The sequence below is a fragment of the Rhagoletis pomonella genome, unplaced genomic scaffold (assembly GCF_013731165.1).
Source record: "Rhagoletis pomonella isolate Grant_MI unplaced genomic scaffold, Rhpom_1.0 Rhpom_scaffold_00005, whole genome shotgun sequence".
NCBI lineage: Eukaryota > Metazoa > Arthropoda > Insecta > Diptera > Tephritidae > Rhagoletis > Rhagoletis pomonella.
The window spans coordinates 27,175,653-27,185,104 of record NW_023458559.1 but is presented as its reverse complement, the minus strand read 5'-3'; positions in this window follow the sequence as shown (position 1 = coordinate 27,185,104).

The following is a 9,452-nucleotide window of genomic DNA, read 5'->3' as shown; positions in this document are numbered from 1 at the left end:
TTAATTACACAGGTTGACAAAAAATAAGTTTCTGCATATTGAACCAAACCTCTATATCCTTATGTTATGTTATTGGGCGCGCTGATAGCGAATCCGAGGTCTGTTAGCCTCCATCACGTCAGGTTCGAGGTCATTTGAAGGTGAAGTAGGGAAAATTCATTGAATAAACATGAAAAATCATATCTTTGGGGTTTTTGACTCGCTGAGCCCAAATCCGAGGTGCGTTAATCTACATTATGTCAGGTTCGAGGTCATTTGAGGGTCAAACGGGAAAAATAATTTGTTCAATAAAAATAAAATTTCATTTTTTTTGTTGTCGCTGAATCCGAATATGGGGGGGTCCCTTGATTCTTCAAGGACATCTGAGGTCATACAAAGGTCATCTCAAAGTCAAATTCAGAATAATTGTATTGAATTTTCAGGTTTATTCAATGAATTTTTCCCTACTTGACCTTCAAATGAACCTGAACCCGTCGTGATGTATGCTAGCTGATCCCGGATTCAAATAACATACGGCTATAGAGGTTTAGTTCAATATGCAGAAACTTTTTTTTGGTAAACCTGTGTTATTATTTACAATTTTTTTATAAAAGTTTTGGAAAAATATTGTGAACTGAAAATATCTTTTTACGAAAACAATGTGATAACAACTATTTAAGAAAATTCGTTTTTTTTTTAAATTGGAATTTGATTTTATTTACTTTAGATTTTGTTTATTTGGCCATGAAAGGGTTAATACCCGGAATAAGATTATGTTGTGGACAAATAGATATATTTTCTTATGTTTACTTCGAGCTGGCAAATTTTTTTAAATAAAAAATCTTGCACATACATACGTTTTTACATAAAAGATTTTCTATATAAATATTACGCAATAAATCATTCGTACAAGTAGTCCTTTAAAAATCCTCAAATTTCAGCTTTAATATCCGTACATCAGAATTTGATTGATTTATATCTATACACACCCGCGCGTTCGCTCTCGCACACACACACATACGAGAACACACACTCACTTACAAAGGCGTACGTTATAAACCGGAATTCGCTGCAAGTTACTCAGTTCACTTCACTTTTAGCGGAAAGTAATCGACGCTCATGCTTCCAATTGTAGGGGAAATCCTGCTCATCAATGGAAAATACACCAGAATATAAACCAAAAATACAAATACCGTTAAAAGCAGGCTAAGAGCGTGATTTAAGAGACTAACGCGAAAATAAAAGAAAATTAAAGAGAGGCGCATTCATCTCTAATCTATTGAAACCGGTACGTGTATATGGAGCAAATTCACATTGCGGCGAATTGTGTTTATACCATATAAAGCGAAATGCAACAATTTTGCAACAACAAATATGCAGCATGATGGAATACACACACGCACATCCACACTCGGTTATCATCAATAACAATAACAACACGTGACACAAGTACCCAGTAGAAATTGATTGCATGCATTCATGAAGTATGCATGCTGTATGAGTGAAAAAGTGTGAACAATGCATGAGCGGCTCATAATGTAATAAACAAAGTGAAATCAATAGTTGCGTTCCCCAACTTTTCTGGGTTAAAACCTGTAAACCTGTCAAAAGGCAAAAGAAGCCAGAGAACCGAGTACGGGAACGCTGTCTGGTAAATTCCTGTAAATTTTTGCAACTTCTTGCGAGTTAGGGAACGCAACTAATATATGACGTACGCTTATTTGAAAATTTAGTTATAAACAATTCATATATTTGACTACATTAACCCTCTTTTGGCTTTTGTTCATGTACGGCACGATAAGCTACATATAGTCTGTTCCTTTGAACTTCGGACTAAAACCTGTGGAACTGTCAAACTACAATTTTACTCTCTTAAGTGAGTGTAAAAGGAGAACAGATGCAGAAGTGCACGGGAACGCAAAAAGTACTATTTTCTGTAAAAACGTCAGTCGGTTTGTTTACATGTCATTTGTACAACACTGATTTGGCTGAAATATCACTAACTAATTATTCAAATCTATACATATTCAAATATTTCGTTGTTTACTTCCATTTTTTTTTAATATAAGGTTCTTTGCTTTCACCGCTTTCTGTTTTTGTTTGCACATGAACTTACAGGAAAAAAAAACCCGGACTAAATCCTCTAACTTCTGACTAGGAACAGTTGCTCAGTTACTCTCTCAAAAGTGTTCCCACCTACAGGTTTTATGTCAATAGGAACGACTTCCTATAAGTTCTGACTAAATCCTGTAAACCGGACTGCTATTGGAACAGACTAATTATCTCTCATATGCTATGGATGTATGTATTTATACGAATGCATTCTGGTTAAGCGAATTATAACACGACTTCTTCACTTGCTAGGCCACGTCGTCCTTAAAGATAACAATTCCATAGCCCTTAAAGTGCTGGATTCTGCTGGCGTTGGCAGGAGAAGACCAAATGCAGTTTGACTTGACTTCACTTTGTATTTCTATTTTGCGCTAGTTAGTATATATTTTTTTTAAATTCACATATTTTATTGCGATCTGTATTGTAATATAAAAAACAAAATGAGTGGCGCGCTTTAAGGGATTTGCGCAAAATCGCTTAAGCTGTTACTGAGAAAATCAGGAAATAGAATAGTTAAATATATACGAAAATATTACGAAATAACGCATGAAAGTTGAGTAAATGGAACTGCATCAGGATTGAGTCGTCTTCGTTTGGCATTTGAATAATTGATTTTACTCGATTGAAGTGCAGGCCGCAACCTTGGATAGATAATGCGGTCAGTTGAACACACCACACGCATTCATCGACTCCCTTCTCTCTGTAACATCCTTCGGCACAATAAACGTACTTTCCTTTTTTTACCGCGCTTTTACTTGTGCGTAGTTCTGCATAAACAGCAAGTGCCTGGCATTTTTTTTTTTATTATTTTTTCTTTGTTTCTCTTTATTTTCTAAAAGAAATTAATTTTGGAATTGTATTAAACAAATTTTTAATTTGAAATATATGTACATGTAATGGTGCTACTGGCAAATGGGTTAATGAAATGACAAAAGTGTTTTCAAATAAGCGTATCTAAAATAAATATGTCATATGTATACTGATTTCACTTTGTGTATTGCACTATGGAGCGGCTATGAATTTCCAGAAATAAATTCAAATTCTGGCGAACTGTATCTATCTAAGCGAATTTACTTTGTTGTTGCTCTAAGTATATTTCTCTATAATTTTGACTACTATACGGCATCACAAAATGTTTGTAATATTTTCAGTCTTGTGCAAATAATTTAGCGAACGGACGTGTTGTGCGATAATATTTTCGGCACTAATAGGGCTTTTACATGATCCATATCATATCATATCATATGCATATGTAAAGGCTACCGTTTTAGTTGTTCTCGTATGTGCGATATATTAAAATGTATCAGAAAAGTAGAATTTACATATCGCCGCTTATAGAACAAAACGGCGTATCAACAAAATACAAAACTGCGTATCAAGATAATGCAAAACCGCGTATATGAGGTTGCATAAATTATTTTCTAGAGAGTAGAAACACTCATATTTCAAAATGGTTCTCTTTTTTATAAAGCAGTCGTATTTCTGGCTAGTATATTTCAGGACGAATGGATAAGGATTGATTGAGCTAAGAGGTTCTGTGAGCAAATCCAATTTTTGGCAGCCAATGTCAGTTACGCGGTTTTGCAGAATGACGATACGCCGTTTTATACTTTAAACGACGATATGGAAATATATGTAACTATATCCTGTTAGAGTGCTTTTATACTGTTCCATTAATGCAGCATTAGTAATTTTGCAACCACTGTGGTGTAGTGGTAAGCAGTGCGCGGTGTAGTGGTCCGCAGCGCCTGGGTTCAAGCCCTGATCAAAGCAGCATCGCCAAAAATTTAGAAACTAGGTTTTTTCTTAACAGCGGTCGACCCTCGGCAGGCAATGGCAAACCTCCGAGTGCATTTCTGACATGAAAAACAGCTTCTCATAAAAATACAATCGCCGTTCTGAGTCGGCGTAAAACTGTAGGTCCCTCCACTTTGTGTGAAAACATCAAGGCGCACGCCACAAATCGGAGGAGAAGCTCGGCCAAACACTAACATATGTGTAAGCGCCAATCTATTATTATTATTAATTATGTGTATTTTTGTATGTCTGTATACTAGTGCTTTTGCATGTTTCAAATCTTAATACAGCCATATGCATACAGCAGTAGTACAAGTGTATGGTTAGAGTACGCATACGCTTTGAGAAACCACACGTGTTTAATGGAAATGGAAATGCATCTATACTGGCATTCATATGTTACCGGCCAAACCCGATCTTAGAACAAACTAGTTTTTCCTGGTCGAAACTAGTTGTACCTAGATCCGATACATCCGTACATGTAACGCGAAATCAAGTTGGACGCAACAATATTGTGGACTGCGTAGTGGGAGTTGGACTGATAAGAGTTATTTTTTTCAAGCGCGGCCGAAGGGCGCTTACGCAGAAAGGAGTTGTGCTCAAAAATACTGTGACGCCTGATCTAGTTTAGCCTTGTCAAAACTAGTTTGACCTAAGACCGGGTTTGGCCGGTAACATACATACACAGCAGCAAGTTCATGCCACCAAAATCGATGTCGAATGCATAAGATTTCTACTGGGTACGTAACTTTGCGTAGGGGGATGTTTTTGTTAGTCAATACATACATACTAACGCACATACATACTTGCATGGATATTGCAGATAGAAATGTACGTGTGAATATATTAGATGAATTGCAAAGCAAAAATAAAAACCGGCAAAAAGTTGCAGAAGAGGAAGCACTCCAAGCGGTTTATGTACATACTACATACATTTGTATGTAAGTATGTATTCGATGTCGTATATCATGAATTGAGTTATAGTGTCGACGTGGTAACTGCACGAAAATTCAATACAAAAGGGAAGAAAAGCAGAACAAAAAATACTATTTAGTGAATATATTAAATACCCAAGACGTATAGTCAGAAAAATCTATGAACTTAAAGAAAATACTTAAATTTACATTAAACGCAGTACTATTTAAAATTGTGTTGAATCGATAGTACAACTGACTGAGTTCATTACAAGATCAGAATTATTTAAGGATTTATGTGGAAAGCGGTGAAAACGCTGCCTTGGAAATTTTAGTGGGAAACCATGCTCTTAACCCTCGGACGTCCGGCAAGGTTCTCAGTAGCCTTCGTTATTAACCCTCTAGTAGGCTGAACCGCCTCCAGACGGTCGTTAACTAAACACCTTTTTAGTGAACCTATAATAATTTTTTTCTATATTCGTAAGGCACGATCTTTAGACAAAAATCGTACCCTTACGGCGAAGTAAATTTGAATCCGTTATGTCAATCCGTTTTATTTTAATCAGCAGTTGAATTACAGATTGTAAAGGCACGGTTAAAATTAATTATTTCTTGCTATTTAGCAATTTCGTAATTATAGAAATTTTTTCTTTTGAAAAATTGTTTGATATAAAAAAATTCGGTGGATTTTGTAGTTAAAAGCACCGTATTTTAATATAAGTTTTATAATTATGTCGCCATTCGAAATGGAGAAAATTGCTTTCGAACACAGACCATCTACATTCCGGCTTGCCGACATATAAAAACCCAGTTTGCATTTTTGACCGTCTACAGACGGGATTGCCGGTTCGTAGGTCAACATTGTGTAAGATAAAGCTGAAAATATGTGTAAGTATATCGGCGAGCCCGTCTCCAGACGGTCTTGGTTTTTCTCCCCTGTAGGAAAAAGTTACTGTCACAGATCGAAATGGACATCAGTTTTAGATTTCTCGTGCTAAAATCACCCATTCCTGAATTTTTCAACTCATAAAAAAATTGGCCTACTAGAGGGTTAACATGGCATGCGACGCGTGTAATTGGTTTCTTTTTTACTAATAACACAAACAGCAATAACGCAAATTTATGTTATTTCCTAATTGAATGTGAAATAACACACAAATTTGCTTTATTTCATTTCTCGTTGAGCAATAAGACCAACTTTTAAACCTAACAACAGTGCACATATGTAAATGGACGGATTTGTAAGCATACAATTTTGAAAGTGCCCAGCGTCGCGGCGGTCCGCGTTCGCGTGCCGCGTCTCGTTCGACGTCGCGCTCGCGTCTCCCGCCCCCTCCCCTCCTTTCGCAATTATGCATTGCTGTCATTATAACCGTTTAGAAAAAAGAATAATAATAAAATTACACTAGTTCACTTCTGAAACTGATTTTTAATGTCCAGGTAATGGGAATTATTCCGTATGGTGTTATTGCATGCACCCCACCCATGGTGGAATTATACCAGGTGAAGTAGATTCGAGTGAGAAGAAATATTTTGACACTGCCTTGTTTGTAAACATGCCTATAAAATGTGACTATAAGACAGCCGAATGCCAGAAAATAAAGCGAGAAAGCTGTTTTATTACTTCACCTGTTTATTGCGCCATGGTTCCATGCAAACATTTTAGGGGTTTCCAGCAATGTTTTCAACATATTAAAAAGCATGCAGATAAAATTCATACAAAAGTGCTATGTCCAATTTATTGAGCAGTTATTAAAAGCGACTTTTTGCCTATATTGTTTTAGAAGTTTCATAAGTAAAAATATATTGTGAATATTACTTTCTTCATATGAATCACATTTTTTGTTTAATTGTTTTTTTGGAATAAACAAAGTTCTTTTTCCTTCTGTCAGTAACCTGTTTTCGTTACAAATAGTATAAATAAGCAATGGGAAATAAGGCACAATTTGTTTTGTGTGTTCGATTTGCTCACTTGTCTTGGGTCCGATTAATCGAATTTTATTTATTTTTGCTTTTTTTCTGCTAAAAAATTTAAATTTGGTTTTCCATTTAAATATAAATTGGGTAATAAATGCTCATATTCTCAAATGACAGAGAAATTATAAATTTTCATTGAGATTTCGGAGGAATGATTCCCCGTGGAAGAAATGCCGCCCAGTTCGTTAAACAAGCACAAAGCATTGAAGCTAGTACTTCCCAACCAACAAATAAAAGATATTTCTCATGTCAGTATGACCTACACGCAAACAAATAATCCGCCAAATTTCTATACAAAAACCTCCTTAATAAACATATAGTTTGTGCTAAACGTGAAGAAAACATATGAAAAACAATAAAAATTATCAATTAATCAGCTCCATATATATTATCTTTTAATCTACCTACCAGTTAAGTTTCTCAGGGTTAAAAATTATCCTAAGGAAATATTATGTTTAAAATTAGGGCTCTCTTTAACTCTCTTGTTCTTTCAAAGCTTGAATTTGACTCGGTTATCTGGCGTCCTATTTATAGTTGCTATGAACTTCGTATCGAACGTGTCCAGAGGAAATTTATTCGGTTTTGCCCTTCAGAGGAGAAGCTCGGCCAAACCCTAACAAATGTGTAAGCCCCAATCTATTATTATTATTATTATTATGTAGATAAAACTTAAGACCATTTTCTCGAGGCCTGTTAAATTTATCGATTTTCCCTTCTCCAAGTTTACTAAATCGACGATGGTACGATGAAAGTCTAAATTTCATTGGTATAACATACGACCAATATCATATTTTTGGTTGACTAATTCACAAACCGAGGAACGTCCATCTAATCTGCGGGACGCAGATCTTTAATGGGGGAGGAGTTAACACATCCGCTGTCACCCAACATGTTGCATTCCCACCATGTTGCATTTGCGCCATGTCAGCATAATTATGGTTCCCAACATAATTGACATCCTACACCTTTGTCAAGGCCAAGTGCATATTATCATATCATGCAATATTGCGCAACGCTATCAGACACCTAGGGAACCGTCGGCCACAGTTAGTACCTCTGACTAATGCTTACGCAACCATTAGTATCACGGAGCCAATGCATTAACCATTGCAGCGGTGTCAGCATAATTCACGGTTGTGAAATCAGTGTATTGCACATTCCAAGTTACCTGTGGGGATTCAAGGCCAAGACGGCTAACTGACGTCGCGTATGTCTTGCTATAGAACAACGGCAGCGGTATAGGCTATAAAGGGCGGCAGAACTCGGAGCAGCGGCAGTTGCATCGGGGTGTTACTATTGTAAATTAGGTTTACTTATTTAAGTCAATAAAGTGCTTCTATTATAACGTTCAAATTATCTCTTTCAATTCCAGGGCAAGTTGGCCCTTTAATTTTTTTAGTTATTCAGGACCTACAGTCCTTAACTTGTAAATTAATGTAACTACACGAGTGTTACCGAGTGTTACTACTGAAATATATGTTGTTAATTCTTTGGGAATTTTGTGGGATAAATTTTTAATGTGTAATTGAGGGATTTTTTCCCATTTCTCGTGGGTAATTTAACAGAGAATGTCTGGTATCACTGCTATGTAACTCACATATTTAGCTATTTATGCTTTGTAAACAAATTACAGTTATGAAGATTAACTTATTGCCCACACATAGCTAACGAAACTGTGCAATGTTTAATCTACCACGAGATAGTGGAAGTAATAATTTTAAAAGACAATCCTTGGTCGACAAGAAAAACATCTTTGCTACAAAAACAAATAATTGCGCAAGGCCACTGTAAAAACAATGCAATTGAAAAGGAAAATAATGCGAAAGACTTAAATTAACACGCAAGCAAAAAGAGAAAATTCGCAAGCAACCTATACGGATACGCATGCAATGCGTATCTCCATACATACACACGTGCGTGCGCCTTTAAGTATGCTACACGCAAGTAAACGACATAGTACATTAACAGATAAAACCACAGCGCAGCTGAAGAAGACAATGCAGTCGGAAAAGAGAGATAGGGAGCGAAAGGGAACAGCAAGGAAGCTGATTTTGTCAACAACTTTTTACATACATAGTAAGCGAAAAAGTATTTTATTTATTTCTTTTTTATTTATTTCTTTTTTTCTGCTGCTGTCATGGACAGCCCACATATGTATGCGCATGTTTGGGTGGCTTGTTTTCGTAGAAAATTTTAAATGAATGCGGGACCATACATATACCTAAAAGAGTATACACAAAATGATAAGTGAACTGGACAGCAAGGACCACAAGCTGAACTAAAGTGAAATGAAACGTAATAGAGTGGAAGAGTGCGAGCCAGAAACAGAGCATAAAGTTAAAGTGAATTTGAGCAAAGTTAAGTGGGGCGAAGTGCAGATGGGATTGGGTAGCTGACCGTCGCATAGCAAATGAACGCTTCAAGTGGAAGTGTATGGGCTGCAGAGATTATCGATGAGTTTGCAAAAGGCAGCGGGCGCAACGAGACAGCCAAAGCAGCGGTGACGCCAAGTGGGGGTTAGGAAACGCGGGAACAGGGAAAGTTAGCGAGCAGTAAAGGACGGTGCACCACAACATTTTCTCTAATTTGTGGTGATCAGCAGGAAATGCGAGCACACATACATACAACATTAGGTCTAGTACATAGCTAAAAATCTAATAAAAGGCGTTCAAT